The sequence below is a fragment of the Schistosoma haematobium genome, chromosome 3, assembly GCF_000699445.3.
Source record: "Schistosoma haematobium chromosome 3, whole genome shotgun sequence".
NCBI classification, from domain to species: Eukaryota; Metazoa; Platyhelminthes; class Trematoda; order Strigeidida; family Schistosomatidae; genus Schistosoma; species Schistosoma haematobium.
Window position 1 is genome coordinate 30,969,430 of NC_067198.1, and position 10,971 is coordinate 30,980,400.

Here is a 10,971-nt window from a genome sequence, read left to right on the forward strand (position 1 = left end):
TCGAAAATTTTGTTATTTGATTATAATTTCCTTGAAAAAGCTTGGACCAGACTGCCAAGCGAAAAGTTGGATTTACTTCAAATCCTTTCGCTGAGATTTTACAAATACATTCTCCCTCTTTAACTGGGTAGATTGTTATAAATAAAACTATTATATTTGTAACATCCCAATGAGTAGAAAAATTAGACTTTCCGATGTTTCGTGACTTAGTGTAAGCCACTTCTTCAGAGAATAAATAATGAAGAAGTGGCTTACACTAAGTCACAAAACATCGGAAATTCTAATTTTTCTACGCATTGGGATATTACAAACATATTGTTTATTTATTTGTATTATTCTAAACTTGATAAGATAACTGTTTTAAGAGACTTTAGAAGCCTTTTTATTCATAATTTTAAGCAAATGAAAATGAACCAACATCCCCTATGCAAATCCTATACTAAATTTTTAAAGAAATGCATGTTATGTATTTAGTTGTAATATCGTACACTTGTCATATTATGCACAAAACTAGATATTTTGATTTTCTTTTTAAGAAATTAATATGTTCTGGTAAATCTGTGAATCAGCATCACTGTGGTGTGTGCTACTTATATTGACATAAGTAGTATATGATGTTAGTCGTGAACAGGTCTGACAGCAGAGAGACAAGAGGATCGAACAGTAAAGAATGGGAACAGGGTGCAATTTGTATGAAAATGCAGGAACAATGAAGTCTGAGTCATTTTGAGACAATCGATGAACATTTTCCAAATTAAGCATTTATTTTATGATTGTTAGATTTTATTAACAAGTCCTGTAATTTTGTGTTAAACACATTCAATTGTCCCCACCCGTGTTCTGTTCACTACATTACATTCTATTATTTCTGTTAATAAAAGCCAATATAGAAGATTTCGCTTGTTTCACAGTATAGAGTTTATGTCATTCTTACCTTATTACAGTTTTGTACTTGTTATTCACCATCTTAAAATATTACACAATTTCCAACAGTGATATAATCACAGGGGGTTTTGTGGAGATTTTAGTAATTTCAGTTGTTGAGATCATCAGTCAATTGAAGCTAAACTACCATAGAAAACCTGGGAGCACTGGACGGTTGTTTCATCCAGTGCTTTCAGGTTTTCCATGGTGGTCTAGCTTCAATTGACTCATGATCTTAACTATTGAAATGATATAATCATCTTAGAAACTGTGATTGAATTTTGTATAGTTAATTATACGTACATTCAGCTTAAGGAGATTAAATTTAACCTTGAAGTTATCAATACTTTAAATTTAGTTATTGTCTAATGTTCAATTGAGTTATGATGTATGATTTTTTTAAAATTATTTTAATTATTTATGTCATTTGGTGTCTGTAAACAAAATTGAACTTTTTACCTTATAGATTGCATCATATGGTTTACTTGAATAATCAATTGAAACACATATCAGTAAAATAAAATTCAGCAACTTGTAAGCTAACTTTTTAGTAATCTCTCTATACATACATTAGATTGTCTTTATGTTACGACCTTGTATTCTTTATGGTATTTTCTCTATTGAAATAGCCTACGTATAATTAATTGTATTTACTGATACTTAACACTTTAATATTTCAATTAACTTGAATGTAAGCCTATACATTAAGATATTATTCAAGCCGAGCATCAGCTCAAACGTAATCAATTTTTTTTAATGGAAAAGAGTTATACAATGAATTTAAAGCATTAAAACAAAGTGGTATTCAGAACTCATGAAATATTGAATAATCTCATCAGTAGTTTATAAAGTAAATATTGATTTATTCACTAAGAAGAGATTAGGTCACATATTTAAGCAGCCAACTTCAGGTAACATATGATAAGGCTTAAGTTACCACACTCTATTTGAATAGTGATGAGAAATTCATAAAATGAATAAATAAACAGTAGGATTAATGGTAGTATCAGTGATAGGAAGTGAGAATTTCTATGAGTAAATACTATGTGTTTAATAGTGTTAGAGTATTTCAGTTGATCAAACTAAAACGGTGTATAAAGGTACGTTACAACCTTGTTTTTAGAAATAGTGATTAGTTTTTATTTTTGACGATGTGATTTTTTCTGAACAGTCATTATTTTGCTTGATGGTCCGATGGGTTCCTTTTGTTGAGTGTTAAGCTTTGGTTGCCTAGTAAACAATACATGCTGTCCTCATACACCTTCATCCAGAAGGCTAGATGAGTGTTCACAAGCATTTTCTGTTGTTTTGGGTTCAATGCGCGTGATGACACAAGTAAAATACACAATCACAATTAATAAGTTTCAATATATGCATAACTAGGAAATTATTTGTGGGTAACCAAGTAATTGACTATAATTTATGATGAACAAAATATGTTTTATTTACGCCTGTTATCCCTCGTGTAGCATGGGTTGCTGACCAGGAATCCATAACCACCTCTATCTTCGACTCTCCTTCCCACGTGCTGCCAAATGCTATTCACGCTGCCTCCAATTTTCGGTCTGCCTTTCTCCCTATTGCCCTGAGGGTTTCAAGTTGGCACTTGCCTTGTGATGCAGTTTGATGATTTCCATGAAGTGTGACCTACCCACCTCCAGCGTCTTTTCTCAATATAACCTCCAGCTAGAAGCTGGTTTGATCTCTGACAAACTAGGTTATCACTGATGGTGCTCGGTGGGTAAAATATGTAGCAACGATTAATGAGTCAAATGATAGCTTACAGATAGGATTATATAAGAATATGATGACAAAATTGTTTGACTAATGCTCATTAAAAATATACAAGCTAATCTTTCACTGAGTGGTTATCCAACTTTCATGTTTTCATTTTGTTCGTCTCGTTCTACGATATCCGTAACTGTGTCCTCTCAAATTACCAGTCTAAAGAGCTTAGCATAACAAAGAGAAGTTGTATGATTATTGAACTTGTCATAGATCGCTTTAAGTGTTAACTGGGCTCAGGAGATACTTTATAGTTTGATATGCTGAGAAATTCCTAACCTAATGATGATAACTTACAAGCCTTTGTTTATTCTGATATTCATATACAAAACAATGACTGATCAGTCTATTGTAACATATCTTACCGTTTATTCACAAGTATAGTATTGGTTACTAGTTTATGCAATGGGTATAAACTATATTTCAAATAGTTATATAAACTAGTAGCATTTTAGATTAGATAGCTAAGTGAAAATCGTGTTGACTCTGAAATAAATGACATTGTATTGGAGTTCTTGTGTACATACCAACACTTGAATGTAGGTACACCCATATTCAAAGTCTTGTTTAGAACGGAACGTTGACTTTGTTTTGAACTGTTAGTTACTAACCAACTTGATAACTTTGAAAAAAACCGACTCCGAAAATTATATCTGATGTTGTTTTGTAATTGATATCACATTCAAAACAAGAAACTGTTATCAAATGCCAAGTTTTAATATCATTAAACTTCATATTGCTAACTATTTTGTTTTGATTAGTATACATTTTTATTGATTGAATTATCACCTTTATTATTATTATTATTATTATTGATAAACATGCATTTTATGTTTATTGTGTCAGCAGATATACTTACAAATGATTTTCAATAATAAACAATTTTTAATAAACAGAAAAACTAGGAAATGAAATATTCATCATAAATCTAAAAAGAAAACATTGACTGAACATTATTGACCTAAACTACATTTCGAGATAAAGATTAGGTTGACAGGAAACAAATAAAATAGAAAAAACATTTGAACCAGTAAACTAATCGCTTCATTTCAACAACAACAACAAGAAAAGTATCATTTAACTGTGGATTATAGAGAAATGCCTATTTTCGGATTTTAATTCTCACTTTGGATCAAATTTAATCTAATACTGTGGTAAACAGTTCCTTCTCATAAAATATTTTTTTTAAGTGTGAAATCTGGGTTCAGGAATGTCTTTTGATTGACATAAAACACCTGGAACAATAAGCTACATACCGAAATAGCTAATCACTTTGTTTACGGATCAATTTCGAAACTTGGTTTAGAAAAACCGATCATCACAAAAAACAAAAGAGTAGGAGTTGGTTTGCTCGACATTTTTTTATTAGTGTAAGCAAATAAACTACACAAGAGATCTATTGTAGTCTAAGTAGTTCAGTCTAAACATCGTAGGGTGAATTGTTAAATAATACTGATTTTTTTTCATACGATGTTTCGTGAGCATATATTTCCTAAATTTTTCAAAGTGCATACAATATAACTTAGGTTAACCTTGCTGATAGTATCTATCAGATCAAAATATAAGGACTGTTGTCCTATACATGTAGGTGGGACACCAAGAATACTAAACAGGAAAGTAAAAAAGCAGAGACTTCACATGAAGCATATTTTTAACTCCTCAGATACCTATAAAGCAAATTGATGATAACACTACATCAAGTAGGAACCAGACACATAACTGACTTCAATGGGACAAAAACCCTTCAAAATGACTTGGGTTGTTACGAAGAAGGACTAATACCCGAAGTTTAAATAAACAAGAAACGGTACAATCAGCTGTGCTATGGCAACTAGTGATCAGTAAGTAAGTATTAATTCAATCAGTGCTTCTTTTTCATCTCATATTCTGTAAACAACAGCTGCATACTTTCATTTATTATGTTCGAATTTATTATGAACAACCAGTCAGTTTGAAATAGTCAACACAAACATACACTTATCTATTTATTTGTCAGTGGATACATGCTATGACAAGTTTGACTTATGGCATTCTATCTGATTAAGAATTTACATGGTCTACCACAACCTTAGACCATATATTTAGTCTGTTATTTCACAAATAATCTGTTTTACACATTTCATCTCTTATTACTATTTTCCCCAAATTTCACACCAATGACTCATATTCAAATTCCAATTTTAACAAATTCGGAATTCAACATAAAAAAACGTTATTGAACAATAGTTTAGCATAGAGTTATTCTGTGAATACTATTTATATTCGACAATTTTGATTTTTAGTGATTCCCCTGAAGAATTTCAGACCAAACTTGCGAGAGAAATGTTGATGTTATTTTAATCGTTAAGATTTTTACAAATATAACTTCGTTTCTAATGTGCTCAGTTATCGATGAACTATCCGTCCAAATTTAGATGGAAATTCCTATGACATAACATCATTATAGCTGATAAACTAAACTGAATAATCTTTCTTTTCTATTCAATAGTAATAGATAATCTGGTGGAATAATAAACGAAGACAGAAGAACTTAGTCTAATTTGTTAGTTTATAACGTTAAAGTTGTCCCTTTCATATTTTACCAACGATTGTCCGTAAGTTTGAAAATCAGTTTAATTATCAGTAAAAATTGGATAAGCTCTACTGTTTTCGATAGACCCATCACATTAGAAAATTAGAACTTTTAAATAATATAGCAAGTAAAATAATGGCTTTCTTTCATCATATTCTAAGTGATCAACTTTAATTCAGTTGAAAGTAAGATGAACATTTTTTAGTTTTTGAAAATTTCCATTCATTAAAACACCAGGGTATTACAATGAAAATTCGATATTCTTCGTACAAATCCAGATTTCATGTATATTATCAGCAATAACTAGCTACTTTCATATGTATATCACTGGTTATATTAGAAGGGGAAAATATGTATATAGTCTATAGCTAAAATTCTGTGTTGGAACATTCTTTATCAAAGGTAAAATGCTTACATGAATTTCGAAATGCTTTGTAGGCGAAAACTTCACATTTATTGAATCTTTTAACTCAACTAATCTTTACTGTTATCCACGAAGCCTAAAAAATGTTTTTTTTTCTACAGATTCAGAATGACTGTCCCTTGGCACAGTCAAAGTAATTATTTTTCAACACCGAAACCGAAAAGCTGTAGTCACGAGTCTCCTAGCATAACAAACTTATGTTAATCAATTCAGTCAGTATTAAGAGGAACAAAAAATAAGATGGTTATCTTCATATACGTCGTAAATGTCGACAGTAATTGTTTTGAGAGATTCATAACAAAGCTGAACACACGATGTTTCAAGTTGATATAATAAATGAGGTGTGTACATTATTCTCATGGCCAAGATTGTAACCTGCATGTTGTTATCTGACTTATTCTTCCAACTTATTTATTCTTACATTTATATCGCACCCTCGTTTCCCTTTGGATATCAACAATCAGTGTCTAGTTCCTACTTTTTCAAACTGGATGTTTGATAACAACTGAGTACTATGGTATCTAATTATCAAATAAATTTTATTCGTATAAGATACAGGATCCCGAAACCCTTATTTTAACAAGAGTGCCAGCGTTTTGAAATGTTATCGGCAATTCTAACATTAGGATATATGGGAATGTCGATAACTTGCTCAAAACTATATTTAAAACGAATTTACGAAGCTTGTATTTTCAGAAAGACATATAATTCTCATTAAATGACATTATGTAACTTTTTAGTTATTAATACACTGATTTTTGTTTAGTGTTTGGCTTGATACATTTGAATTCATTTCAAATCCACCCAGAGTCAATCATGGGATATTTGAGTTTCAAGATGTACACAATAACATTGAGCTGTTAATTTGAAATACTTCTCTAAGTACCAGAACTAACCAACACAGCGCGCATGTAATGCGTATATCAAAGAACATCTGAACTGTTGTTCGACTTGATTTATAAAAAGTTAACATTTGATTTTCATTATATTATCAAGGAAACCGCTAATAAGTATCGGATTACCAGTTATATCACCAATTTTTGATCAACGTAAAAAGACAGGAATGATTGACATTTCCAAAGGAAAATAGTATGCTATTAAGTAGAAGTGAATGTTGATCTCTAATAAAACATCTGGTGCATTTATATATTAAGATGATAAAAGTCGACAGATATGAAACATTCTCATCTATCGGTTAAAATATTTACATATTTTTCTACGAATATTTGAAAGTTCTAAGTCTGTTCTCTCAGGATGCTACAAGTCCATATTGAATTTAAAGAAGATGAATTCACTATTTAGAACGCTTTTATATCTATCAATTCTTTATGTCATATGATGAGTCAAATAGAATAGGTTTAGCATATCGTATTAGTTTAGATAAAATAGCTTTGTGAAAATGATTTTTAACCTCTTGGACGAAATTACTATCGATTCCTCCACGTTATTCACTGGTACCTAAATTAAAATTAAGTCGTGATGAATGTCATCTACTAATTACTTAAACATATTGAAAATGTCCATTGGAATGTATAAACTTCAAGTAACTACAAAAAAAGGAAAAAAAGAAATCTTTTCAAATGTAGAAACCTCAATTTCAGTAAAACTCTCCATCCAGCAGTGCCATCACAAGACATCTCCTTGACACAGGACATGAAGTTGATATACTGAAGTCCTTCAAGGTGATTAACAAACAATCAAACTTCAACCTTTTGAAATTTGCCGAAGCAATAGCAATCAAACGTTTAAAACCAGATCTATGTATACAAAAAGAGACAGTAATAAATCTTTCTTTACCCTGGTAACAATAACCCCCTTTTGTTCATTTATTTCTCTATTTATTTATTGCGTCATTACTCCAACTCTTTTAAATTACATCATACATAACTGACTGATTTCAATTCATATTTTCTTTATTACCATTATTCTATTTTCATGAGTTCTAATCACTATTTTAATGTTCTGGAACTTTCCCTCTCTAACTTTATTTATTTATTCGAATCAAACATTTTATGACCTCATTAACTCTATCTGAATCCTCGCTACATCATGATACATATATATTCATCCTTAATCACACTCTTACGTATAAATATGTCAATATCTGTAACAACGTTGAATTTCAAATATTTTAGGTTGTAAGCAGCTGATGAGAACCTAACGAAATAATAGGAATTCATATTATCCTGCATCAATCTTTGTTCTTGCTCTCTTTAAAATTTCATTAAAGTTAGAAAAGCCAATCTTTTGGAATCAAGAATAGTTGTGAACACTGGACTTGAATAATCACTAACTGATCTCTAATTATCTGTGAAGCGACCATATGTAAAACATTCTTTCATTTAAAAATGTAACTCAGGAACTTCTATTAAATCTATTCATTTGTTGTGTTGTATAATTATAAGATCACGTTCATTTTGTCAAGGTTTCTGCATATAAATAACCTTGGCAAATGACTAATGAAGTATACTCAATAAACTGTGAAATCATTAATTTTGCGTTGGCATTGAAAACAAGATGTTGTAATAAAACAGTGACACACTGTTAAGAAAACAGAATGTAAACGTTAGTTAGTATTAACGGAATTGTAATAAAGGCATAACAAATTAACAGTGCATTGAAACATAGCTTATAGGTTTTTGTACGATTAGTTACGTGTAGTATTTAAATTTCATCATCAGTGTACAGCTTCTGGATCCATATGTAAGTTATGATTTAATCTAAATGTTTTATACATACCCAAACACAAATAAATGCACAAGTTTACGCGCACCAAGTATTGATCGTCAGTATCCCGTCTGAGTAGATTCTTTGTCGGTAAACTTGTGAAACAGGTTCAAAGTTACTTTTGAATATGATCTTGTAAAAGTATAGTAGTTTATGTATTCAGCTTTTTGTCACATACCTTATGTGGTAGATAGTGATAATATCTGGATGCCAAAACGGAAATAATTGTAGCTGGTTTAGAACCTGCAATCGTGTTATTGATATTCGTGTGTTTCAATGGATATATAATCTTTTACAGTGAAGGATATCAGTAATAACTCTAACATCAACTTCGATGTTGTATACAACAGCTTTATTCTCTTCCAGCCACAATTACACCGAAGGACAGAGCTGATAAAGAAAGGTTTACAGAAACGACTCGATAAAAATAGGATTTACATCCAATTCAATTCATTCATGTAATAGTTCAGCGATTATTGATTGTAGATTGCTATCATCCATAAAAATTATAATGGAACTCAAACTTCCGCTAAGATAATTAACACAAAAAATGAGTGGAGAATCAAATAGCTAATCACAAGTAAACGTAAACTAAAAGTTAGTGAACGGAATTAATAATTTCACAGATAGAAATCATGAGTCAATTGAAGCTAGACCACTATGGAAAACCTAGAAGCACTGGACGGCTGTTTCGTCCTAGTATGGGACTCCTCAGCAGTGCGCACACACGATCCCACACCCCGCGAGATTCGAACCCAGGGCCTATCAGTCTCGAGCCAGGCGCTTAACCAACTAGACCACTTAGCCGGCATCCGATGGTGTTAATGTCTAACTTCAACCAATCCACGAAGTTGGGCTACCATACACCATTGTCTTCAGTGAGCTGATATCTCACAACAGATCGGTTGAACTCCACTGGTAACGGCTTCTCACTAGAACTCCAGGAGTATCTCTTGAAGTCAGTTGCTAGTGAGCAGATGATTATTATCAGAAGGGGTTTGTGTAGATTTTAGGAATTTCACAGATAATTTGGTGTAATGAAACTGCATAGAAATAGATTGAACGAAAGTCACCTTAAATGAATATGTGAAATGAAGATTGATCTTCACACGTTGTATTTAAAGATACAACATCTCCAACACAATCGCCAAATGAAACCATTCTCATCTCAGATAAATAATATGCATAACAGAAACACAGTTCAAACAAGATTCTACCAATGAATTTGTACCTATAAGGAAATAATAATGAAATTTTGCCCAAAGTACACAGATTATCGTATGATTTTGCAATCCGAAAAGTGATATTTAAAATCAATTAGGTAAAGATAATGCACAAAACTATCGACTGTTAAGTTCAATATATTATATGATATACTCGGCTAAAAATGTTTCCCTTTTGAATACTAATTCTTTATTATAATATTCATGTATCCATATACTGCAAAACATTATAATCAAAATTAATGATTGGTTTATTTTTAGTATTATCTTCATGACTTATTGTTTTTACATTGAATCACATTTAATTACTTTTAATCAATCAAACATTAATATATCCCATTTATCTCAAGTTTTCAAGTGTACTAAATGATTTTCACAAGTTCAAGATTATTAATTTCTATCGGGATTTCTTGAAATACATTTTTAGATTGGTTATGAAAGTATCATATAGATTTAATGATTGTTAGTAGTAGTATTATGTAACCAGAATATAATTCATTAGTTACTTATGATTTATGTTAAATTGTTATACATTTACCTAATTATATTAGGTTGCATATTACCTTTTCTCATTGATAAACCTGAATATAAATAATATCTATTCAAGATATTTCCGATATAAATTATGTACACTTGTTTTATCTTAATGATATAAATACTATGGTTTTAGATTGTAAACAGTTAAAGAGAATTAAAGAAAGAAAGAAATCCATGTTATTCTAATACGGTTCTTTTTTTGGTATCATAATCAGTTTGTATATTTCAATGTATTCAATACAAGTTTATTTACAAAGTAAATGAGTCTATAAAAATGTTAGCTGTCTAGTTTCACTTTCAAAAGAAAAACACAAAATAAGTGAAGAGATATTTCTTTTCATTTTATTCTACATCAAAGCTCTACAAACTCATATATACACTTTAGAATAATGATAATTATAGAGAAGTCGATAAGAGTCAAGTGTTAATGTGTTAGGTAATCATTCTACTTTATTCAGTAGTATTTATAAAGATAATTACGAATAATTAACAAATTAAAAGATGAAGTAGATAAACTGACTTGTATTTAGAGGTATTCATTTTACTGTTGCCATATGAATGGTACACTTATAGTCACAAAAGATAAAATCAAAGCTCATAGCTTACAATAAATGTTTTACAGAGTCCATCAGGCAATCATTTTCACAAGAGAAAAGTTTAACGTAAACTGATTACATAAAGCCACTATACACATTTTTCGATCCTGGTACCAGTATAAGAGATACTTAGTCAAATGCTTGGCTCACAGAGGCAAAATTATTTGTTTAAATGATAGTCTT